General features: G+C 33.8%; 1 protein-coding gene across 1 annotated transcript in view; it reads left to right on the top strand.

Moving 5' to 3' along the window:
- The first annotated feature begins 1,442 nt into the window (after nt 1–1,442).
- LOC106457988 (catenin delta-2-like) overlaps nt 1,443–27,917 on the top strand; it is a 110,967-nt gene continuing 84,492 nt past the window's right edge. Inside the window, exon 1 of the mRNA XM_022384094.1 lies at nt 1,443–2,957. The gene's annotated coding sequence lies outside the window, so the exon portion shown is untranslated. The remainder of the gene's footprint in view (nt 2,958–27,917) is intronic.

A 27,917-nucleotide genomic window follows, 5' to 3' on the forward strand; every position in this document is an offset into this window, starting at 1 on the left:
TATTCTGCGAAATACAGTAATGGAATTAGACTATTTTCACATTTTCGAGAAAGGTTAGTTGTGTTTACCTTTTAAAAGTGGAATGAAACATAATTTTATTAATTATGGAAATGTAGACCACTTTGTTTAACAGTATGAAGATATTCTCGAAGTGAATCTTGATTTTTTTCCCAGTTTAAGGTAAACATACTAAAATTTTAAAAGCTAAACAACGTTTTATTATCAAACTGGTATATTTAGGAAACAATACAGTTTGAAGAAAAATAGAAACCATTCCACTCCTCCTGTTTTGTGTCTTAATTTACTTATAAATGAGATTAACAATTCACTGCCTTGAGCATATATTTCAGAAAGTTTATAAAATGTTCAGCATGATTCAACATTCTGTTTCCATTCCGTATATTTTTTCTGTTGTGTCTACCGTATCAGTTATGCTAATTTGATTTGATTTTAAACTTAGAACCACCATTGTTGCTGTATCTGTCTACTTTCAAGCTGACTTTTATTTTCTTATGGTTAAAAAACAAAGCAGGAAACTGTTGAAAAGATTAGCTCATCAAACTAGGTTTTATATCATTTGAACGGGATTTAATAAGTTGTTAAAAACAAACAAATAAAGAAAAGAAAACACTGCAACAGATAGGTGTTTGCTCATGTTAATAATACCGTTACCACGACGACAGCACTTAGTAGTTAGTTATTTTTAATTCGGTTTCTGGTAGTTATGCGTATTCTAGCATTGGAGCATTTCGTTATTTCAACATTTAATGTTCATATTTACTAAATAAATGATTTATCTCCAGTGCTTGTGAAGTCAATAAGAATAACTAATGCTCGTAGAGTTGTAATAGTGTTGGTACACTATTAATATTCTATTCTATGATTATTTAAAGCAATGGATTAATGACAGGAAAATATATGATTATATTTTTCAAGTTGATTTCATTTTGTGGAGTCGATAACGTTGACACGTTACTGTTTCATCTCTGGTGCTTTTTACCGTCTTTCCTTGACCTCATGTTTTTTCATATCTGGTGCTTTTTACCGTCTTTCCTTGACCTCATGTTTTTACCGTCTTTCCTTGACCTCATGTTTTTTCATATCTGGTGCTTTTTACCGTCTTTCCTTGACCTCATGTTTTTACCGTCTTTCCTTGACCTCATGTTTTTTCATATCTGGTGCTTTTTACCGTCTTTCCTTGACCTCATGTTTTTACCGTCTTTCCTTGACCTCATGTTTTTTATTCCTGGCATTCTCCCTTTATCAAAGCTCTAGTCTAATCTGTTTCTCACTAACGCTTGGCAAATGTTTAATTTTCGTCTCGTCGCTTGTTCACCACCATACTGGAACGTGTTCCTCATGAGCATGCGTAGTAGCTACAGCTTGTAGTCGCTGCATCAGCTATAGTTCCCACGACATGTAACGAGGGGAGAAGACTGGAAGCTTGCCAGAGTGGAGAACGTCTATAGTGCGTTCCTTCAGTTATAGATAGAGCAGACAGACCGAACGCTTGGGGATCTTGAACATGAGCAAATAAATCGTTTTATTCCTCTGACTTCTACTACGATTGTCCTACAGAAGTGTTTTCTTTACATGTTACTGTAGACAGAACTCTTTAGAAATTTTAGAGTTTAAAATATAAGCCTTTAAACGAAATCGGAGAACTACTCTACTGTATGCCTGAAGGGGAGACGATGTATGAACCGGCTTCCATTCCAACAGAACTGTTAGAAGAAACGACGTTTGTAAGATTAACGTTATCTCATTCTATCTGCATTTTTTAAATAATTCTAAATATATATGAAAGACAATATTTTCAACTAGAAAAGCTCTATTACAGTTGACGATTGATTACCCTTGTTTCACCAGAGTTAGTTAAATTAAATAAATCGCTTGCTCATTCTGGTTTAACTTTATATGATAGGACTATAAAGGGTTTGTGTTTTGATTAGACATTCTATGTTAGACATATGTCATCAAATACGTACTTCGGTCCCGGAATATAAGTATGAGCTTTTCTACAGTGCATCGTATAATTGTTGAACAACAACGGTAGGACTCAACTCTTTCCTAACAGATATCTTAGGAAATTCGTTAACACTGAGCAACTACTTATCCAAAACGGATGTATTATTTATTGAAAACTTTTTTACGAATATCCTCTTTCGAAGATTTACACTTTGTCGCTTTTCTATTACTCTGATTCACAGTAATTTAAAGTTTTCTGTGTAAAACTGTAAAGGAAAGGATGTTCTTTTAATGTCAAATGATTTGAAAAGTTTTATGTGCTTGTTTTATGTATGCTGAATACGAGACTTGATTACACCACGTTAATGGAATGTTATTGCTATATTGCTTTACAAATGAAAACCTCAACAGAAGTAGTGTGATCGATTTTCAAGTATAAAAACGTAGTGTTGTGTTAAAAACGTGCCATAAGTGTCAGTATTATTCGTGGAACTCCAGTTCGAAACGTCTGAGAAGAATTAAGAATCATTCTCTGCATCAGGTCCGTATTTCTAACCCTTCTCGATACACACTATTTAAAGCCTGGATTGTGCTGAGCCCACTCTTGTAACTTAAAATGTTCAAGTAGTATTGTTACGTTTTGGAAGTATTGTTAAGAGATCAAGAACTCGACGAACAATAGAATCAGGAGTCCACATCGAGACTAATAATAAATCAATCTTCTTGAAACGCCACTTGTAATCACCGCGTACTGGAAGTATTGTGATAACAGCAAGATTCGCGAAAGATCAGTTTCGTAAGACACCTCTTGTGCAGTGTAACAATATTATTAGAAGCAAGAGTGTATTGGAAAACCAATCGTTTTCACGTCAAAGAGAAACAAACTCGCGAAGAAACGTTTTGCAAAAATCGATGAGTTTAATTCTTCTGATTCTATAAACTTCGAAGTTTATAATAAGAAAAGAATCAAGAAAAAAGAAACATGGACGGTAAGTCTACTAGTGTGGTAGTTTTTTTAGTATTGGGCACTGTACTGGTTGGATTTAACCTTAGTGGTGACAATATTGATAGCATTCCTTTATATTTGTAAACTGAATTTAGTTGGCGTAGAAATTCAGAATCTGTAGTTCTTGTTAAAACCTGACGTTCTAACGATTGTTATTATAACACGGTAGTGCTGTGATAAAACTGGCCTATTATTATTATTATTAATACTAAAAACACACATTTACGTAGAATAACAACGATAAATTTTATGTTGATAAAATTCTTCAACTAGGCCTGTACTAAACGCCCACCCGGTGGCACAGCGGGATGTCTGCGGACTTACAACGCTAGAAACCGGGTTTCGATACTCGTGGTGAGCAGAGCACAGATAGCCCATTGTGTAGCTTTGTGCTTAATTCCAAACAAACTGTACTAAACAGTCATCAGTGTTGAATACTTTTCTTTATTATATACCAAGTAAAACCTTCCAAGTGCTCACCTAACGTTCGTAAAAAAATTAATATTAATTCTTCTAATCCTACAGTTGAATACAGTAAATCATTAGTTGTCCAAACATTTTAGTTTTCTCTGTTTTTAAAAATAAAATAGAATAAGAGAATGTAGTAGAATCTAAAGTATACCGTGGAGAAAATATAATAATAGAAATTGTCTTTGGAGACACTTGGGAACTCTCCCAAACAGCGTCTGAGATAAAAACATGGGTTGGGAAAACTTATTAGAGGTTTTTTTAGTATTATTAAGTAGGATATCATTATATAAAGTTCAAAGGATTCTAAGAGCATGAAAAAAATGGTTAAAATCAAAAATATCTATAATGTGTATGTTGTATGTCTTTAACGACTCAATTTCTTACTATTTAGTGTTAACAGCCAGAAACGTATCGAAAGAAAAAGAAAACACAAACAGTTCTGAACGAATGGGTTTTATTTCTTAATCCACTCGTTTCTCTTGCTATTTTATTCCCAACGGTATTCGAAACAAGTTTTTAGAGGTCCAACGCAAAAAAAAAAGATGATTTTGAATGAGAGGCCCTTTTGTTACTAATATAACATGGGCTCTAGGTTACTTTATGTTGAAGTATTTTTCAAAATGGATATACTTGTCTGTTGCTGTTTCTTGTTGATAGAAAAGAATGGTTCCCTCTCTTTTCCCATATACTTCATGTGTCAGAAGTCCATTGATGTGATGATTTCTTGTGTTTAGCTTCCTCAAAATACACACACACGCACATTCGATATGTCGGCAACAAATGTTCTTTGAGTCCGACTTATCCTCATGTTTGCTTTTCTCCCTGTTAAACGTGATTTCACAATGTATCATAAAATATAAAGACAATGTGAAATCACGTTTAACAGGGAGAAAAGCAAACATGAGGATAAGTCGGACTCTGTGGTTTCTATTATTACCATACTTCAGTTTTACACGCTCACGAATCCAAATAAACTGAGATTCTGTCAGACGAACAGAGTCTATAAACATCTATTAACCTCACAATTCACGGTTAAACATAGAACAAGTTATTCTTTTTCACGTTACAGAATTTTCATCCCTCACCAGGCTTAAACGTAACGTGATATAAAAAACAATCTTCTAACATCATAGCAAATGTTTGTTTTTTTTGTTTTTTTAAATCTAAGCCATGAGAAAGCGGGGTGTTTTATTTTAGAACACCCTTCCAAAACCAAAGCAAAACATCTAAGCTATGGAGGAGTCGAGGTGTTTTAAAGAAGCTGTAAAATTAATTTGATTTGTTTTCTGACCGTATCTACCGTTTTTGGGGGTTGTTTGTTGTTGTTGTTTTTCTTCCACAGACGTTTCATTGTCTATCTTGATAATCGAAGAATGCTGGCTGATTATGTGAAAGTCACCCATCCACGTGATCCCACGGTATTCGGTGCCATGTAGAATCGTTAAAGAGCCTCGGCACTGTCAGCTTCTAATTCACATATATGATGTTTAGAACATTTAGGATTTAATATTTTACTACAGTTTTTGCTACTTGTTAGCTACAGTCATGTTTAAATCTTAAAGCTAATATAACTTTTGGGCAATTTTAGCTCCTTATTTTAGAAGGTTTCATTGTGTTAATTCTTTTAGCAAAAGGGATTCGCTTATCCATTGATCACCCACCACTAAATTTTGTTACCGAGACACGCAAATATGTATATTTAAGCATACTATTCAAGCTGCAAACAATATATACCCCTAACAATTTAGTTAAGAGTATTAACTTTTTCTTTGTTTTTCTAACAAGAAAGAACTGCTCAATATTCCACTGAAATAAATAGTTACAAATTCACATGATATAGCTGGGAAACAGGCATTGCACAGCAAGAAGATGTTGCCTTTGGTTTGTTTTTAAACATCATATCCATGAGCCTAAGGAACAAAAACAATTAGTGGTCAAACGCCTATTATATTCACAATCTCGGTTTAATTAAATATAAGGGTAACGAACTGCAGTAGTTTGGGGTTAAACCTAAATAACGATATATTTTCCTTAAAATACAACAATTAATTCGCCTTATTCCTTAAAATTTGGGTACAGTAATAAACAATTGTATCTTTAAAAGTTTTAGCCTGATCTAACTGTTACTTAGCACAGGAATAAAAGAAGTATTTAGTGAACAGAAGAGGATAGAGAACATAAAAATACCCTTCACTTCATGCCCTCATCTACCCTCTGGAAGTCATCTCCTGATTAGAGCATCAGTTAATGGTTCGAAGAACATTAAAGCCTTTTAGAAACGGTCACTTGTAGAGCACGTTTGACAGCATAGGAAATAATATAGTTGTGGACCTAATATAAAACTCCCACTTATGAAAATCTTCTTCAGTACGTTTTATTTCCTTGAAACAGAATAATTGTTATGAATGAAACGTATGGAAAAGGTTGCGATTGCGGGTAGTCTGGATATTATCAAGGGATAGAATCATCGAATGAAGTCACAATGGTTGAATTAACTTCTGATTTCTCTGACTGAACTTTATAAAGCAACAGCAAATAATCTTTCATTCCTTAATCGTGACCCTGAATAAACTGTGCAAACAACGCTTCCTAGTTCTGCAAATGAACAACGTTGCTACACTAATAGATTTATATAAGTCTATTTGTCACTGTATTTGTGTGGAGCAACCGCGAATCAATTATATTTTTATTATTGTGACTAGAAGTTTGAGGTTAATTGTTGGTTGATGTCAATTTTAACTGAAAGATTATATTTTAGAATTGAGTAAATTCAAAAAACTAATCAAACTTTCTAAATAACCACACGATTTGTTTGTTTTAGAGCAAAACCACATTGAGCTATCTGCTATGTCCCCCACGAGGAATCGAACCCCACCGAAATTTAATTGTAAAATTACTTTATAAAAGTTCATAGCTTTTTAATTAATAAATGCTTAAAAACTGAAGCTGAGACTTTAATACATTTAGGTAAAAACATTTAAAAGACAACAGTCAAGTCATTCCACTTTTAGCTGAAATTGTATAAATTAACAGTTAGGGGTTAACACAGTCGAAAACATTTTTACTGCTAATAAAACTCCAGGATGGACTTGTTTTGTTGTGTTAGACACAAAAGTACACAATGCACTATTTGTGCTGTGGTCACCACTGGTATCGAAACCCGGGTTTTAGCGATATGAACTTTCAGAGATACTGTGGGGGGGGGGGGGCTCTCCAAGAGGGAGGGAGGAGTTATGCTCTCTTTCTATATATATATATATAAATATATATATTTCTAATTCTTGAATAGATACATAGAAACATAAACATTTCGTATAAATGAATATGTACATATACACTTCTCTGAATATAATTAATATAATAATTTTATAAACAACTATGTATTAATGGTACTCAATGGCAGATGTAATCACATTCTCAAAGTTGTGTAGAAATGAATTCTCAAAGTGCTCTGTTAATTGTTCATTTGGAAAGGAGCAGATTATGATAAAACTGAATTTTCCAGTAATTGCATAAGAATTAAATTCACCCCGTAGAGGTTTTTGGGAAAAGTTAAAATTTATTTAAATTTCACGTTAATGTTGAAACAATTAAAATGTTGTGCATTTTCGATATTGATGTTGATCAGTAATCCTTTTTTTTAAATTTTAACCATACCGTAGAGCCTTTTACAAGAAACTAAAAAAGAAAAAGAAAAAAACATCATTAGCAAATTCACTCTAACCGGGTCCAACATAGCCCAGTAGTTAGCTTTCCGGGCAATAGATCTGCTGGACCATCGTTATCGTCAAAAAACAAAATTGCGCTCCGCACTTTGAGACTTTATGTGTGTTATAAGGGTGACGGTCAAATCCCAATATTCGGTTAAACTACAGCAGCCCAAAAGTTAGCGGCAAGTGTTGTTAACTAGCTGGTTAATCAATTCAAAATTAGCTACAGATAGCCTTCGATTAGTTTTTAGCGAATATTTGAAAACAAATAAACAGAAGCAGACATGAAACCTTCCTCAAGAAAAATCATTCCTTCGTTGTTGTTTTTTTCGTTTCTAGAGCTTGAATATTAATGTTATTATAAACATTTTTAATTAAAGCACAATCGTCTTCAACCCGAATAATTCAGTCTTCTTTTTTTTTTCGCTACTTTTCCATTTGCTTTATTAACTCCTAAACGCACCGTACCTTAGAATTCGTCAAACTGGAAACGCTAGGAGTCATTATAAACTGTATATGGTTTTTGACGAAAAAAAGTATAGGAGGAGCTATCACCGTGTTTTGAAAATTTTCACAAAAGGTTAAATGAAGTATGTAATGAGTTTAATTATATTGTTATGTTTATATTATGTGTTTATATTATGCATACGTGTTATATAATGCTTTCTCCAACACAACATGCCCCCCAGTGGCACAGCGGCATGTCTGCGGACTTACAACGCTAGAATTCGGGTTTCGATACCCGTGGTGGGCAGAGCACAGATAGCCCATTGTGTAGCTTTGGGCTTAATTACAAACAAACCGACACAACAAGGTATTTTTCCACATTGTAAATAAAGTTTGGCAAGAAGGAAATGTCTGCGAAAACTCAGCTATGCCTAGAGCTCTGATCGGACAGTGTGAATCTGACTGCAAGCCGACAAATTTGATAACAACGAGTTCAGACATTAATGAAGCAATCGGAGAGCTGCGGAATATGACGATTAATTATTCGGGTTATATCTTCTGTAGATGAATCTGTACAGTTTCTGGTTTTCCTATTTAAATTACTTCATCAAGTCTTATTAGTCTGGGTATTTTTCATGTTTATCGAAGTGTAAAAATGAATTACTGATTTATTACTAAATTTGTACCTTTCCAAATATTTTCTAGAAGAAAAATATTCAACTCCCAAAATATATTAATTTCTTTCTAAATCTAATTTATTTCAGCAAGCAATGCAATAAATATATTTTCATAACCAAAAGTACCACTCATGTTGAGTCAGTTTCAGCTTACATGAGGGTTGGGCATGGCCTAGTGGTTAGTGTTCCTGATTGTGGGTCCGAGGGTCCATAATTCCGTACCATTACCGCTATTGTTAATTTCTACTATTCGATTAGAGTATACCAAGAGTTTGCGGTGAGTGCTGTTGACTAATTGCATTCTCTTTAGTATATCAGCTCAAAATTAGCAATGACTAGCACAGATAGCCCTTGAGTTGCTTTACCAAAATATCGAAAACAACCACTCAGTGAGTTAACAGTGGTTTTATATTCTCTCAAGCAGTTTTAGGGAGTTTTCGCTAATCAAACATGACGACACATAAAGTGTCAAACGTAATTTTCTTAGATATTACGTGGCTGACTTGGAACTTAATGTTTGTTTTGAAGTTAGGCACAAAGCTACACAATGGATTATCTGTGCTCTGCCCACCACGGGTATCGAAACCCGGTTTCTAGCGTTGTAAGTCATACCGCTGTGCCACTGGAGGGCAGGAACTTAATTGATTTGTGTAACTGTTAAGTGAAAGTAGCACAGATAAGGTAACATTTTGATGGTTAGACTCGTTTGTACTGTTTAGATAAATATGATAAGAAAACTACGCGATGCTCACACTATAAGAAACAATCCTTTATTTGTTTGACCTTGCCATCAGAGGTCGCATATTATCGCTATAATAATGCTTCATTATCGTTATCTAACTAATAAAGCATTTACTATCATGTGTTTTTTATAGTTGTTTTTTTAGAGAAAGTCATATAGATTATGTTAAGTGCCCTAATAAAAATCATAATATTACATCGATATCTATTTTGAGCTATAAAATATGTTCCCTTCAGGCCTTTTTGGTAACTTTGTTTTCTAATATTTTGTTGCACATTGTATAAGTTAAAAAAACCAGTAGCGAAAAATCAAGATAGAATTTCTCAATGTGAATCCAATAATCTGAGTATCCACCTGTAGTTAAATAAAATTTGAAAAACAACAACGTTTTTTTTCTAGGTATAGCGATACCGTTTCTAAAGGTCGCCAGGGTTTGCATTACGAGAAACAAGTATATCCTCCATCTCAGTTCTTATCGATCTTGTGTCCGAGAAAGTTGTATTCGGGCTTCACAGGCCTACTTGCTAAGAAACACAATATACACTGTCCATGAGCTTTTCCTATCAAGATAAACAATAGCACAGAGCTTACCAAATAGTTTTTCAGTCGAAAATCCACCAGGTTTGTGAAAAAATACCCTTATATGCAACCATTTACTACGACAAACAGAACAAACACCGAAACAGTATTCTCGTCAATCCCTGTTGATTGTGAGAAAAATACACATACGTTGTTTAGTTAGAAGATCTAATGCAATGAAGATTTTAGGGAATTAGTATTAATTTTGTATTGCCATTGTCCATTGCCTTGTCGCCTCAAGTGATGATAAGGAAACATCCAGTTACTTCTGACATTATAGACAAAAACAATAATTATAACGACCTTTAGTTCCGTAAACAATGAACTAAAACCCCATTTTTGCAAATCTAATCTCATATATTGGAAGTTATATTAAATCAAATTAAATATTCATTTCAAAACAATCTGACTATAACGGGTTCGATGCCCGTTGTGGGCACAGCACGGATAACCATTGTGTAGCTTTGGGCTTAACAATAAACAAGCAAATAATTTGACTTTAAACATTTAAACATTAAAGCCTGGTGACTAATTTGCATTATACTGTTACACTGTTTAGCAATTTCATTAGTCCCCATATATATGTGAGGACTATAGGGAAATTCATTTATTTCGATATGTTAAACATACTGTGTGTCGCATATATATATATATATATATTTGTAGAACAATCCATTTATTTGGATATGTTAAACATACTGTGTGTCGCATATATATATATATTTGTAGAACAATCCATTTATTAGGATATGTTAAATATAATGTGTGTTGTGTATATATATGTATGTGTGTGTGTAGAACAATCCATTTATTTGGATATGTTAAACATACTGTGTGTCGCATATATATATATATATATATATTTGTAGAACAATCCATTTATTAGGATATGTTAAATATAATGTGTATTGTATATATATATATGTATGTGTGTGTAGAACAATCCATTTATTAGGATATGTTAAATATAATGTGTGTTGTGTATATATATGTATGTGTGTGTGTAGAACAATCCATTTATTTGAAGACGTCAAATATACTGCGTGTCGTGTGATTGATTGAACCCTGTAAATGCATTATTGTAGTCATATAATGATTAGTTAAGTAATCAATAGCTAAGAGCTTTCAGAAGTTTTGAAAGTGGGAACTCAGCTAGAAGCAGCATCATTGTCAACTACACATTTCTTGACTGGCTGCTTTTAAAGACATTTGTCACCAGAGTTTACATTTAAAAGAGAAAACTGTAGCCACCAACTGCTAGTGATTTTCTAAGCGAAAGAGCGATTGGACAGCCTTAAAAATGTAAATGATCTCAGTTAAGATGTTTCACAATTAACCGATTTGTTTCAAGTAGTCATGAATTGACAGTCTGTGACAGTACTATGCGAAGAAGAATAGGAAGCTGACAATACTATCAAACCCCAATTTGTGTTTGAGATGCAAACGGAAAAACACGTCTTCAGTAATAATGGTAGAATAAAAATTGGGAAACACTTGACCCTACTTCCGCCGTTCCGGAACTAAAAGTTCTTTTCTCGCAGCAGAGTTTTATATTTTCCTCCTATACATATAGGGGTTCATAACATTGAAAATGTATCTGAACATTGTTACTTAACACCTCTCATTGTTGCCTTTCCATCTTGATAGGCAAAGACTCTTCTAAGATAAAAATGCAATAACCTAATATGCTGGTGTTATCCCAAATTAGTTAAAAGAGCGCAACAGTGACTTCAGTTATCTTTCTTAATTAGCACAGTCACTCGATCTCAGTCCAGTTGATCCTCTTTTGAATGACTTTCGATGTCGCATTGGTTACCATAATCTTTTGCTGGCATGTGTAGACCAAACTAATTAATAAATAGGCTAGATGAGTCACAGCCATGATGAATAAAAGGCTTTAGAGGATATAGCTAACAAGGGCGCAACTGGTAATGGAGAACAAAGGTCTGGATTATCGCAGTGTAGAAATTAATGCTGTGTAATAGATAAATCTTTACCCAATAATACAAATCAGATACAAATAAAGACATTTGTTATTTACTTTACTCTGCCTTGATTAGTATTTACCTTTTATTCATGTACAAACGTCTGGCCGTTACTGAAAAACAATAATATATAGCACAGACTATGACAATGCATTATAAGCTTCTGCAAAACAAACTGTTCTGAGGCTAAAATGCACAACTTTCCACATAATTCTCATTCACACTTTGTTCTAACACCACAAGTCAGAACAAAGTTATTACAAAATGACCTATAAAAATTTTGGGACAACAACCTTAAAAGTTAACTAATGAGAACACAGACGGTAACTAGAAAAAATGTGAATTCCGATGGAAATGTTTAAAATTGTAAATTGTGGACTTCTACAAACCAAAACGCCTAAAGTTTAAATGATAGAAACAGAACTAGAGAAAGGTAGGTTTGTTCTTCAGAATATTACAGCTCTTTTCCTCTCTCTCTCTCTTCAGCTTTTGCCAAGTGCCTTAAAATTTCTGTATAAATCAAACTGCTATACTATAATTATTAATATAAAACAGAAATTATATTGGAAATAACCACATTAAATAATCAAAAGTCACAGATAAAACACCATAAAATAGAAACACAATCATACTGAAGTCAAATAATTAGAAATACCGCGAAACTTTATATTCAATAAAAATACAAATCAGTAAGTCATAAATCATGTTATAACAAAAATGGATTGCCATATATAAAAGCCAGCACCGTCTAATGGTTAGCGAGCTTGACTGTGGATCTGGGGTCCATGGTTCGCGTTCCGTTACCAGCAAAAAATAAAATATCAAGTCCCGCACTATGGAGATATTGAGTAATGCATGTTGTTTCTTCCGCCATTGAAGTGTCTCTCCACCAATTGCATTAATGTTGTTTGTGGTGTCGTTCTGGCTATTAAGAAAATCTTGTAGTGCAGAACCATTCCTGTGGTACTGCCTACTGGATCCTTTTCAATGTGGGTGGAGCGTTTCCTGTTGTTGACTGAAATTGTTTTGGCTACCTGATGATGTCTCATTTTAAGAGGGGACTCAACTTTGATAGGTGATGCTGGTGAGTGTTGCACTACCATCACCAATCTACACACCTATAAGAGACTTGTATTGAAGCGATACCCTAGTGTTGATGGCCACATATGATGAGTTATCAACCAGATTGTCTTCCCAATCTTCCACAATCATACATGGATATATTGTCACAAATATGCCACAGGTTGTTAACATAGGCAGTCAAATTTTTTACAACTTCTGTGTAGCTGTCTTTAAATTTGGTCCTGTCCTGTACTGAATCCAATCTAGGATACATCATTATGACTATCTCACTCATTGAACAGATTCTGTTTAAAGTGCTGCCGCCTGTCTAATATCATTAGAAAATAGTCAGTTTCCTCACTCGTTCTTCCTTCAAAGTGTGGTAAGATGGTCTGCTTAGTTTTGCCAACAAATCATAGTGATAATGGGGGACAAACTAACTCAAATCCCCTCTGCATTCTCGCCACTGAGGTATCACCATCAGCAGAATTCACAGTTTTCTCTATTCCCAGGTGTCGAGATACGTTTCCTTGATTAACCATGAAGCGTAGTACAGGCATTGGAGCAACATAGAGTCATTCATGGCCTTATCATCCGGCAGTAATGAACCATTTCTTTCACCCTATAAGAGGCAGCATTACTCCAGCTAAAACTTTTGCTCTCTCTCTCTCTAATGCAAGTCACACCACTTAGGAACAGATAGGGTCCTCTACAATTAACCTACTTCTTCTACAAATAAATACACAGCGATTCTTACAGGAAGCCAATCCTCCATTTCCACCAAGTCTTGCATGCTAGATACAGACAATCACGGAAATATGAGCCATCCCCATGACTGAGGTCGGCTGATCTACTTTGTCTGGTAGTAACATGTTGATAGTTCCCTGCTAGTGTTGTTGGCAGGTGACCAGGTATTCATTTCTCAAAGTGATTGCTACAACAGGAGATGACACATCACAAAGAATTGGGAACTTCTTAATGGTCTCAGCTCCTTTGACCATGACCAGTTTCCATCCAGAATTATCCTTCCAGAGTTAGCATTGGTTCGCCTATACTGTGGAATCATGGGACTTATCACAAAGAAGAAAAAAAAATTGTTTGGAGTTCTGGAAAATAAGAAATAAAAAAATGTAGAAAACCACCAATCACCCAGCTCTCCTAAATCCTGATCAAGGCATCGAAACGTTTTTTATACTTACTCTTTGATATTCCAAAAAGGAGATTATGAAAAAGAATTTGTTTGCTTGAGTTTAGCGCCAAGCTACACGAGGGCTATCTGCGCTAGCCGTTCCTAATTTAAAAGTAAAAGACTAGAGGGAAGGCAGCTAGTAATCACCACCCACCGCCAACTCTTGGGCTACTCTTTTATCAACAATAGTGGGATTGATCGTCACATTATAACGGCACCATGTTTTGGTGGGACGAGGATTCGAGCTCGCGACCCTGAGATTACGAGTCGAGTTTCCTAACCACCTGGCCATACAAAGCCGTGAAAAAGAAAATCACGCCCACAAGTCACAGGAAGCTCAAGAAAATTCATTTGATAGTTAAGCAATTGATAATGGAAAACAAAAGTCTTGTTTTATATAATATAATGTTGTGTAACGAACACTCAGTGATGAAAACAATAGAATGTAGGTAAACAAAAAGGGAAAACAAAAATAACTTACCTCTGTGAGTTAATTATTATTTATATTTATTAATTGTACAAACACATACCCACTAATGCAAAAACAAAGAGCATACAACACAGACTAGGGAAACTTTACAAATAACTGCATTAGACTATTAATATAATTAAAGTGAGGATAAGACATAGAAATACCTGCATAAAAAAACATTCGTTTTCCTGTCCGCATAAATCAAAACAGTGGTCCAATCCAATATTACGTATGAGTCTTACTGATGTGACCAATTTGCGCATTATATTTTACAATATCTTTGTTTGAGCAAGTTCAGTTTTTACAATGTATCTTTAGTAAATTTATGTTTTTCTGCTCCGTTAGAAGAGAAATATAACATGCTCTGTTTTTCATCAAAACGGAATTTCCAATTGAGAAAAACATACACATACAGCTGTGCTTTTACTAGCGTTAGCCAATAAGAAATCAAAGAGAGTCAGAAGTTCGAAAGAAATTGTGTCAAGTTCAAATAATTTATTTCACCATCAATTTTTTTTAAAGAAGGACCAATCAGAAAGTGATTATTTACCAAAGCTTCTAATTAATAAATCGGTCATATTTATATTTCATTTTGTTGCTAGCATGCGGTAAAAGTTGTTAAAACTACTTACATATTTCTTTATTTTTTAGGCAGTCTGGAAGGGAAGATATGTTTAAGAGAAGAATAAATTATTCCGACATTTCGTACCAGGAATTATTGATGTAAATGTTTGTGGAAATATGATAAGCAGTTGTGAAATATTTAGTGTTTCTCCCAGTTAAAATAATAATTTTAGTCAAGGCATGTAGGTAACAATTCATTCATGGGAGTTTCTACATTACACGTTCTTAATCTGAACTCATCCACTTATTCCGTTAGTTATAAGTGTTAGTTTGCATCAGTTCTTGATTATTTGTCGTTGGAGACGTTTTACACCAAGCTATTATTGTTTAAAGGTAGGATCGTGTTAATATTTAAGGTACTCTGATTGTAGACAACGCCACCTAACTAGTGTTTAGCTACTTGCTCTCATTTATATACGTTCATGATGCCTTAATTAGAACTGTATTTTGATTATGTGTTTTGAATAAGGATATTTAACACGGCTTTTAATTTGATAGATCCGTTTCATGGTGTATCGGTCTTTGTTCTACATACCACTGTTAGCTCATCCTTAACTGATTTTTCTGATAGAATTCAGCAATTTTTTAAACATGATCTGTGACGAAGGAAACAACTTTTATTGGTCGTATATACACGAGCTTTTCAGAGGGTAAGCAGCTACCCATTCTTATATAGGGCAATGCTGTATTGAAATGAGTTTGTACTTGTTTAACGGGTGTAACCGCTTTTGAGACACACAACACGTTTTCTGTGCTTTATAATTTGCTTGTTTTTTGAATAATTGAACTGAATATATGTTGTTCACGTATTGACGATCAAAGACAATCCGCATGTCTTAAAGTCGTGCTTCAATATTTGAAATATAGTTATAAGCTAGCTAAATATCCTTTGTTTGGTTATTTAAAATGCTATTCAAAAGTGGACATTTTAATAATTTATATCTACTTTACAAGCTTCTATCATTGACCCCATAATAACATTCACAAGGATGGGCATGACTTAGTCGCTAGAGTACAAAATTGTGAATTGAAAGGTCCCAGGTTTGAGCCTATGATGTGTTGATGAAAACTTTCCATTTTTACAGCGGTGGGTGCGTTATAAGAATGACAGTAAATCGTGCTATTGGGCTAAAAGAAGCCACGTAAACAGTGGGTGCTACTGACTTAATTGTCCATCATCGGATAAGAATTTCAAAATTAGGGACGACTATGACTTTATTCTAGCCATTTCCCATGTGTCGCATAGGGTATCGTTAAGATCGTAAATAATAAGTGCCATAACAATGACATTCATAATAAAAGTAAAACGTTTACATATTTATGCACTAATCTGTCCTATCATTATTTGAAAATATTATAGTTTTATATTAGGTCATTAGAGCGCTGAAATAAGGATTAATAAATTTAGTACTATGTTCTCTGTGAAATTTGAAATTCTATAATTACAAGCAAAAATAACATTTCAAGTATATTACAATATAAAAATCATTTACAAAGATGCAACATGAAACTTACAGCTAGTGTTAACTCCCCATTTTTCTAAATCCTTTAATTAGTTACCCTTTTCTTTGAGATAACGATTAATTAAAACAAAAAATCTATAGATATTAAAAACAAGCGTGAACATAGTATTTCTTAACAAGGTGTGCCTTACCAAGGTCGATTTTTTGTGGAAGCTAAATTTTTGTTGTAAAACCCTTGTGGTTTAGTTAATCACATGGTTATTTATTTTCTAATGCCATCCAGTAGTGTGTTCATATTAAAAACAACAAATACAGATAATATGGCTGCAGATATTTTAATATTTGATGTATTAATTAGTTTTATACTTATGCGTTACTAAAATATAGAACATGATTTATACTTATGCGTTACTAAAATATAGAACATGATTTTCACAATAAGAGTGGACATGCTAAACATTTGCTTATTTGTTGCAAATCAAATCGGATATTTAAATGTTTATGTGAAATCTGTAAATCTAAAGTGGCATTACATATAACACGCATAATAGGAGATTTAGAATACACTAATATAATCTGAACAACAAGGAAAGAATATTTTAAGACTAAAGAGAAGAAAAGTAGTACGTGCAGAAATATATAATCTGTTGTAGAAATCGTGACTTTGCTATGCCATTTAGTTGTTCGCGATTAATTTTGAAACCCTAAATCTGTTTTTAATTTGTTGTTGTTTTTGTATTAAATCCCTTTGTTTTGAAAGATTTCATAATTTTGGATAGAGTGGTAGGAAGTAATATGGTTTGAGTTATTTTATTTTCTTACTTTTAATAAAGGAAGATTATATTATCTAGAACCAGCCACGTCTTTGTACACGGATCTTCTCCAAGCTTAACTAAGCATTAGTTACTGCTTGTATCCTATTTGTAACTGTTAGAGTGCTTGTTTCACAAAAAAGAGAGGAAACTCGCGCGATGCGGAAAACATTAAGAGTTGATCATGTTTATATGCAAATATAGAAACACGCGAGCACTAATGTGTATTATCATTCATACATTTGAATAAAAAAGCATGGGATTTAAACTACCAGAGAAGATTTTGTAGTTAAATTGTTCTTCAACTGCAGTTGAATAAGAGTTAAAATTTTATTCAGTGAACAATGAATCAATGTCATTGACTTCATTGGTTGTTGCAGATTGTGTGTGGTTTATGAGTATTCTCAAATTCAAAAGGAGAGATTTAGTCTGACAAGATCAAGTCGCCTAAAGCTCTCACACCCATTTAGTCTGATAAGATCAAGTCGCCTAAAGCTCTCACACCCATTTAGTCTGACAAGATCAAGTCGCCTAAAGCTCTCACACCCATTTAGTCTGACAAGATCAAGTCGCCTAAAGCTCTCACACCCATTTAGTCTGACAAGATCAAGTCGCCTAAAGCTCTCACACACACCAAACATTCATACCGCCTGTGTATCCGGTAGACATATTTTTGGCCTGGCAGCCTACGACATTATAATGGATCCTTTCCAATTTTCCAATGAGAGAGTATGGCAAGCACTTTGACGTCACGTGGCGCGAATGTACACAGTGTTTTATGATATTTTAAAGGTATTCTACGAGATGTAAGTCATGTCTTCTTGCTGGCAAACCCATTACTACTACGATAGTTCATCATAATCCTGGTAGTATAAAATCACGAATTATCCTTCATTATGAAAAGATCTGGTTGAACTGTATTCGAGAAAGATTGTACGTCCGAGTCCCATATCTTGAGTAAATCTGTCCCTAGAAAACAAGATAAATATGAGTATGTACATTGTGTATATGATTTACCCCTGACTCTCCAGACACGAAGTCGTCGATCATTGAAACTTTATCTGGTATGTGAAGGGTACAGGGGCCTATGGTGCTGTTGCTTCCAATCTGGTGATTACATCAAAGTCCAAACGACTTGTGCAATTAATTGCAGGACCGAAATACCTCTTCTCAACCTCAAGCTGGCCTCATGAAATTTGTTTCTTACCAAATGTTTCAACAACAATCCCTCAAGTTGCTGTAAATTCTATATTTAATCTATGAGCATTACAGACTGACAACTCCTAAGGTTGTGTTGTGTGAATACCAGTGATTACATTGTGCAGTGAACCTTCTATAAGGTTGTCCACGCTGTCTAGTGTTATTACGCGTCTACACCAAAATGTACGGTTCAAAGTCCGGTTTTAAATATTTGAAAGGCCCAGACAATTGTACTTTTGCAGGTATCTCCTCCCGCCATCAGTACCTAATAATGTCATATCATTATACAGAGATAGAAAACGAAACTGAAGCGATGACCAAAACAATAAATCAGCAAATGATCTCACCTATAGACAAAACAGAAGTGTAAAATAAACAAAACGTTCTGCATTATCGCAACAAAACACATGAAACTTTCTCACAACTAATGACATACCAAGTTAGGAAACGCGTTCGAGGGCAAATTTTCCAAGTAAATAATTAGTTTTGAGTTCTATACGTGTATCTTTACCTGAGCTTAACAGACTCTGAAAAAAAACACCATGAACGAGAAACTCAAAAGATAAATACATAGAGGTGTTCAATGATTACTTAGTTCCTATATCATGCAGGCGAATTTGCTGTCAGTCAGCGGAAAACCATTTCTTATTAGAGATTTTCACGGGTAAAAGGCTCACGCGACGCATAAGGATTGAAAATGTCATGTAGAGTTTGACATTTCGCTTATTTCTGACATGACATTTACAAGAAATCCTTTACTTCACTTCTAACTTTATCACGACTACGTTATGAGAAGTTCGACACCACCAACAGAATTCCCCAACACCTAATAGCTAGTAAGTTATGGCTGTCACACGCGTAAGTAACATTTCGAGCATTTTCCATTTCGTTCTTGTTACTCAAAGTTCCGTTTCTGTAATTCGAACAGTCAGAACTCGTCCTGTTATTATAATAAAAACTGTATTTACAAACAATACGTTTACTTTCCGTGATGGTTATTTATATATTTGTTTCGTCGTTATTTGCTGAGGTATTTAATGGTTCTTTATAACTTTGACTGCATGGTATAAATTACCCAGTGATTAGCATGCCGAACTGTGAATCTGAGGGTCCATAGTTCGCGTCCTGTTGTCGCAAAATCGCCCTCCGCACTTTGGGTCCGTCGGTGCATTATAAGAGTGACGGTCAAATCCCACTACTTGATTAGAATAGACGAAAAGTTGGCGATGGATGCTGTTGATTAGCTGCCTTCCTTCTAGTCTATCAGTTCAAAATGTAGAATTTTGCGAATGTCTAAAACAAACAAACAAACAACTCAATGAATCATTAAAATGTGAGTAGCTTCAAACATGAAAAAAAAGTATAAAATTTGGCTTGGTGGTTAGGGTGTTCGATTCTCAAGATGTGAAACACAGGATTGAAACACTCGCCTAACATGCTCGCTTTTTTAGCCATGAGAACGTTATAATGTTACGATCAATTTCACTGTTCGTTGCTGCTTTCTTTCTAGACAACCATTTAAAAATTAGTGACAGCTAGCGCAGATAGCTCTCAAGTATATTTAACAAACAAATCTATAAAACTTCATAAACGCGTGTATAATCCGATCTAATAAGTTTAATTAAAATAGAACATGTCCGTGTTATTGTTTCTGAGTTTTAAGTAGTTAGGCATTTATTCGGAGGCTTGTGTCACTGGGTAAGTGAGATATTCAAAACAATTTCAAATTTATGTAAAGTTCGATAATAATGATACAAAATATAACATTTCTAGAGCTAGTCACTTGTTGTGACCTTAACATACTGCTGCACCATTTCCTCGTAGTAATTTCAAGTTTTATTTATTCACTTTAAAGTAATTGGTTGTTCCTCCTCGCGAATGAGTAAAATATCTGAAAAGTAACAAAAAGCTACTAAGACTTAATTTGTTTTTTGTTAAATATTTTTACTCCCTAGTTAAGTGAAATATAGTTTAGCGACCAAAAAAAGGGAAGTCCACTAAGCACCTAGTCCGTTCTGACAGGTTTAATTCGTATTTAATTAATTAATTCATTTTTTAGCCGTAAACAAGTTAAAATGGGCTGGAGACAAACAAATAACATTCGCTAAAAATCAATCCGGTTACAACGGTCTTAATGTTTATTTAGGTAAACATTTCTTTTTCCTTGTACAAGTGAACTAATCTAGAAATTACCAAATAACATTCAATGAGATTACATCAATCTCGTTGGATGGGCCTAAATATTGACTGGGTTAATTCAACTATAAGCAAGAAAAATGATTTAATGATCACAAAATAACATAAGAAAAATCCACCCAGTTACAAAAGAATATGCTGAATCTAGGCATCTGCCATCAATTTAAGCAAGTAAAATAATTTACAACTGAAATTCACTAAGAACACTGTCGGAAAGATGTAAGAGGCTCATGTGAGTGGTCATATAAAGTAAATGTTACGAATTTGATTTGCTTACGAGGGAGATCCTGAGATTTTTGCGCCAAAAATAAAAAAAAAAAAGAGAGAGAGAGAATCCCAGGCAAAAATCTGTTTTTGATGAATTGCTATGTCTGGTTAAAAAATTCGGGTGTAAAAAGTACGTTTATTTATTTTTTCAGGAAATAAAGCTTACGTTATAACCAATATGCTGAAACTCACATGTTATATTCATTGCACAAACACAGCCAATTATGATGCTTTGGAACAATCAGGTTAGAAGATACGGGTCAGCAGTGTAAGATAGTCTACACCTGAAGACTGACTGTTTAAGCTATATTCTAAGTCACGAATATAGTTCAGTTTGTTGGTTAGGCAGATTTCCCTTGTTTTCTGTTTGTTAAGTAAGCCGAAGTCTCGGCAAATACGGTTTGGTTTCACACAGTTTACCACACGAATAACTTAAGGCTCTCAATTAAATCCGGCTTTCATATTCTACTTGCTTTTCCGTCACGAGCTGCCTGAAGAAAGTCGAACGTAATTCAAATCACGCTAAACCAATCATGTATAATTTGACAGCAAGTCAGAATGCTGAAAGTTATAACCTTAGGTTGCGTTAACTCTGGTTCCATTGCACAATACAAAGTAGTGTGTAAAGCTATATAGCTTTTTATCTGTTGAATAAACCAATTTCTTTTGTGTTTTATTGTCAACAAAATAAGAAATACATCATCTCACAAAAAAGAATCATAGCATGACCAACTGAGTAGAACAGTTTCAAGAAGATCCTGGTGGTCTAACTTTATTATTGACTAGGGAAATTCAAGATGATCCTGGTAGTCTAACTTTATTATTGACTAGGGAAATTCAAGAAGTTCCTGGTAGTCTAACTTTATTATTGACTAGGGAAAGTCAAGAAGATCCTGGTGGTTTAACTTTATTATTGACTATGGAAATTCAAGAAGTTCCTGGTAGTCTAACTTTATTATTGACTAGGGAAATTCAAGAAGATCCTGGTGGTTTAACTTTATTATTGACTATGGAAATTCAAGAATATCCTGGTGGTTTAACTTTATTATTGACTATGGAAATTCAAGAAGATCCTGGTGGTCTAACTTTATTATTGACTATGGAAATTCAAGAAGATCCTGGTGGTTTAACTTTATTATTGACTATGGAAATTCAAGAAGATCCTGGTGGTTTAACTTTATTATTGACTATGGAAATTCAAGAAGATCCTGGTAGTCTAACTTTATTATTGACTAGGGAAATTCAAGAAGATTCTGGTAGTCTAACTTTATTATTGACTAGGGAAATTGATGGTGTGGTTTCTGTTTATTTACCAACTCTTAATGTTTTTACAAAAGAAAATCGAAAGCTGTCACATCTCATAGTCTTGTCTCATAAGATATATGTATATCCGAGTAATATCAGGGTGATAGCTTGAAGTTTGAAGCCATATTCTTGAGAATCACCATTCATACCACCATCTTTACGTAGTAAAATAGTGATTACGTCATTAATACGTTACACCACAGTGCCCTCTGGACAAAGTAGAAATCTGTACATTTTGTAACATTTTTCCAAAGGAGTGAAAAGTGAGGCCAAGCAGTTGTTCTGTCTGCTATGAACATTTATTTCCTTTGATAACCAATGCAGAAAACATGTTAGAAATATATAGTTTATTTGTTATATATACGTGTTTCTGATAATAAGGACTTTTAATAAGTTACGACTAAAAAACGCAGTTCCGCCTACACGAAATTTTAGCCACCCAGATGAACGAGCACATTTCGCTAACATTTTACTAATTTACTTAGAAGATTATTTCGTTATTAATTAATAGGTCTTCAATCACGTTAACATTATATCAAGCGCTTGTGTACACAGATAGTTGATTGTGAATGAGATACAGTCTTTTCTGAGATTTCTGTGATTATGATATAATTTTGTACTTGGCGTATTCTCTGGAGTTATTTATTGTTTTGTTTTTAATATCTTGCTTTAAGCAGACTGCATAATTCGCATGCGTATTTAAGATGTGGTTTTTTACGAGAGAACACGCCAACTCTTCCACGCAACTAATTTCTGACAAGTGCCCCGAAAAATTTGTACAAAGGGCTACTTGCACTTAACCGTTTCTAATTTTGGACTGATAGGCAAGAGGGAAGGCAGCTAGCAACAGCACACACCGCCAACGCTTGGACTACTCTTATCTGAACGAATAGTGGGATTTGACCTCCACTCTTAATAGCGCACTCTAGGCCCCAAAGTGTTTCGACAAGCTGCGAACCACAAACCCCCGGTTTCACAGATCAAGCACATTAACTGCTAGGCCATGTTTGACCTGTTGTTTAACTAATGCCTTTCTTAGTCCTGACTTAAGAAATGGAAAATGTTTCACATTTACATTGGCTGTATTAGAAAGCTTTGAATTTCCTATCTATTTATTCTGTAGGTTCGAACTGATTATGGTAATTGCTATCATTACTGACCTTTAAGGGAATCTTATATACTTTATATATTATCATATATCTCTGTGATTTATACGTAATATATATCCGTGAATTCTTTAGAAGCAGGTGTGGCACGAGTGTATGTGACGAGAATAATGTCGATATTTTACACAGCGAGAAGAATCTGTAATCCAATGGGTTGTATACAGTATCTACACTCACGTATGTAGCAACAAATCCGTTTCATCGATTTTCGGGTCTTTAGTTTTCATTTATTTTCGACGTTTAAGTCAGGGTTTGTTGCTTTAAAAATGTGGCATACATCGTGTAGTCTAAATTTACATACGTTCTTGATATGACTGTAAATGATGTTTCATGCACTAATGTAGTAATTCTAACGTAACTGTTGAATAATATTCTGATAAAAATAATAACGAAAAATAATTAAAATAGCATGATTTTGGTGTAATTCAGAAAACGTATTTTAATTACTAGAAAAAATTGTCACATCTACCAATTCTCATATATCGTCGCTTCTGACGTCACACTGTGGGTTTGTTTGCTTGTTTGTTTGTAATTAAGCATAAAGCTACACAATGGGCCATCTGTGCTCTGCCCACCACGCGTATCGAAACCCGGATTCTAGTGTTGTAAGTCCGCAGACATACTGCTGTGCCACTGGGGGGCCACATTGAATCACTAAATTACCATTGGGTAACATATATATATTTATGTATGCATATGAATAAAAATTACATTAAAAAAGGTAATATGGTGAAGCAAATAAAGTTATCTCTAGTCAATCTTATTATATTACACTCGTACCTAATATGCAGTTATAAAATAAAAAACTGAAATTTTTAGTATGATAAAAACAAATAAATGATGGCGAAAAAGCAGCAATCAAGACGGACGATTTCAGGGGGGGGGACTACTGATTTCAAAAGTGCACGTGAAACGCATTTTATGGAATTGTGGAAATAACCGGTTTTATTATTATTATTATTATTCAGAAATAAAACACATCAACAAAGTAGATGATGATTGTGCATTTAAGAGATCTTCAATGTAGATTGTCAGGACCAAGACGAACTTCTGTAATATTATAGCGTTGGATAGAGCACATAAAAGAAATGACTCATCTTTAGATTAAAATAATTCCCATGCTCAACAATTTATAGTCCACGAAATATTTCAAAGTGTTAGATAACATTTTATTACCTTCATAGTTTAATACATATTCTTATACATTTCGATTTTAAGTTCCTATCAAGCAATTTTCTTTAGCTCAATGGCCATAAATCTAGCTGTGTAATAGGAGTATAGCTATTTCAACAAAGCATTTTACAAGTTACGTTTAAAAATTACAATATATATATATATATACATAACTAAAGCACATAGAGGTTTCTACCTGTGGATACAAATAACAAAACACTACAATTCTTGAGCTCTTCAGTTGTTGTTGTTTTTTTTCCTTTCTTAATTAACGGTTTCATTACTTCCAAGTCATTTTTCATGATGTAATTTTACAGACAATCTATGATAAAAATGTTTAAATTATAACCTGAAGAGTGAACTTTGAACTCACGAAACCGGTAGAAAAAAAAATAACCCGTATTAAATACTTTTTTTTCTTCAAATGTTTAGGCTTATCCAATATGCTTTCCCTTCTTTTCCATTCCTTTATCATTTTTCTAGGTATTTATTCTGTAGGTTCGATCTGATGTTAAATAATATTCTGATAAAAATAATAACGAACATCAGTTTATTCCTATAATTTTTAACAATCTAATACACAACATACCTGTTACTTTGTTGTCTTTTTTGTAATTCCTTGTGTTAATTTTTGCTGTTTCACAATTCCAATTAACCTTACTCAACAACTGTTGCTTCGTCCGTTTATCCCTAACTATTTAAAACGGCGCCAAGAAACATTTATAAAAAAATTTCAAAATTTAATCCTTTATATTTTATATTACATGCCAAGAAAGAAAACACATAAAAATATGTTTTTTCAGAATTTTGAATTTGCTCAAAATACATTCATTAAAATATTTGCTGGCATATATTGGGAATTTTTTTCGGGAAATTTAACATGGAATTTATGTAAATTCATCCTTAATCTTAAATATTTGTTTCAATAACATATAATTCACCAAAATTTATAATATATATATTTCATGATTAATTGTATATATATATATATTTAGCTTTGTTTTCCTATATAGATATATGTAAAACGATCTTTGGTGTGGCGCCGATAAACTGATAACTACAAATAGAATTCGTTGTCAAAATATTTGTAACTAAACATGAATATTAGATAATAAATGAAATAATATAACATTAAAGTAATAATAATCACAGAAGCAGTCAAAATGCTATATAATTCTGAGGTCAAGCAGATTTAATTATTAAAGGTAAACTCCTTAACATTACGTCATTACTTTGTTCTACCTTATTTTTCTTCCTGGTTAGCCTACAGTTGACAATTTTTTTAAGGTTGTTAGTATTTAATAGATCGAAGTTCGTTTTCTGTTTTTTTCTGAAGAAGTAATGGCAGTGCGTTCACCTTCTGGTTAAGAGTTGGTCTTCTTAGTTTAGTAGCAACAGATTCTACCTTTCTAATCTAGAATTCTTCCCGGTAATGGAGAATGACATGAAAGAAACTGAAGGTAGACACAACGCATCTAGAATTCTTCCCGGGATTGGAGAATGACATGGAAGATACTGAAGGTAGACACAACGCATTCGTTTAGACAGTGGTTGGTAAACTACTGATGTAGTAGGTTTTAGCGTTACAGCGTTCTATTATTTGACTGCAGAGCCTTCTGGTGGTTGATCCAATATATCCCTGTTTGCACCTCGGGCATCTAAACTCGTATATAGATGTTTGTTTTTATTTAAAGTTGAAGAGCCCTTTTAACCTACACTCTGTTTTAAAGGCACATTTTAACTGAACTTGTGGATATAGCTGTTTGATAACTTTCTTAATTTTCGTATTAGCCATGTATGAATTAATGGCTAAGTAGGGTATAACTAAAGCAACACCTTTCTTCGAAACACCTAACGTAACAACAAGTGGAATATTTAGTTTTTAAATTTTTATGTGGATTATTATATTTAGGGACGACAATAGAAAACAATTTTTTCTAAACATTTATTTGATGTCCTCAACTTCTCCTTTCAAAGAAGGTTTCGATTTCCTGGTATTTCAAAAACTTTACATAGTAAAGTTTAAATCAGATTTTCTTTAAAGATTGAAAGAACGAAACTTTCAAAATGTGAATAAAGTTCCATAAAAGTGGGTTTATGATACGCTTTAGTGTAAGTAGAACTTGGTTATTTAAGACATAAATATCCAAGAAGTAGAGTTTTTCATTCTGTTGATGTTCAACAGTAAACTTTATATTGAGATGTTTATCATTCAGAAACAGGAAAAATTCGTTAACGGACTAAACATTGTTAATTAAACACTACAAACGTGTCATCAATATATCTCCTGTAATACGTAGACTTAAAATATTCAGGACAGGACTGTAACCAAACGCTTTCATGAAAGCACGGGAAAAAGGTTAGCAAAGCTAAAGCCCAGAGCCACTCCATCAATCTGTTCTTTGATTTTACTCTTAAACGTAAAAGTGTTTTAAAAACATGCTTATTTATACCCGGTACATTTTCATTCTCAGCAAACACAAGATTAAAACAAAGATCAATGGCTGCGTTTAGAGGTATATTTGTTAACAATTACTCGATACCATAACTAACACAAGTTCAAAAGTATCCTTAACACTAACAGACTCTGTACAAACTCTTTCTAAGACGGTACAAAATCTTGTTAAAGGTTGATAGTAGGTGTCTAAGCTAGAAACAATTTTTCTAACTGGACATCACTGTTTGTGAACCATAGCTAGCCCATATAAAACCCTACACTATGAGCTCGTTAGTCTGATCTTTTGGTACATATCGTCCGTTATGACGCCGTCTTTTTTTTCTTCTTAACTTTAAATTATATCTCGTAAGTTTGGCTTCCCTGATTGCTCTGAGATCACTCCAAATTTCTATAAACTTATCCACATTGCTTTGAATATCTTTCACTTTGTTGATGTAATCCACTGTATTTAACATCACGATCCCATTACATTTATTCGATTTAGTGATTAAAATATTATTTCAATTTTTGAAAACTTTCAAATTCGCCCTTACATGAATTAATTTTCTTTTTTTTAGGTTTAAAATCTTCAAACATCCCAAGGGCACACCCAGTGACTTCAATTTTAACCTGTTCAAAAGTTGTACACCCATTTTTCCAAAGTTGACTTAGATAACTGTTGTAAGGAAGTTTCAAAAACCTACGAAATAATCCTCTTCAGTAACTTTCTCCGGGGGAACAGAGAATTTCAGCCCTCTGGCTAAGACGTTTTTCTCATCATCGGACAAACAGTAGTCTGATAACATATGAATGACATCATCTTAGTGTTCAAAGACCGCGTCCCACGTCTACAGTTTTTAAGGTCATTGAATTTACGTAACTGTTTAACTCTAATCTCCGGTAAATATTTTTGATTACAGTTAATTTTTAACTTTCAAATATCTTAGATCTAAGGCGCTAACCCTG

This window comes from Limulus polyphemus, unplaced genomic scaffold, assembly GCF_000517525.1.
Source record: "Limulus polyphemus unplaced genomic scaffold, Limulus_polyphemus-2.1.2 Scaffold401, whole genome shotgun sequence".
NCBI lineage: Eukaryota > Metazoa > Arthropoda > Merostomata > Xiphosura > Limulidae > Limulus > Limulus polyphemus.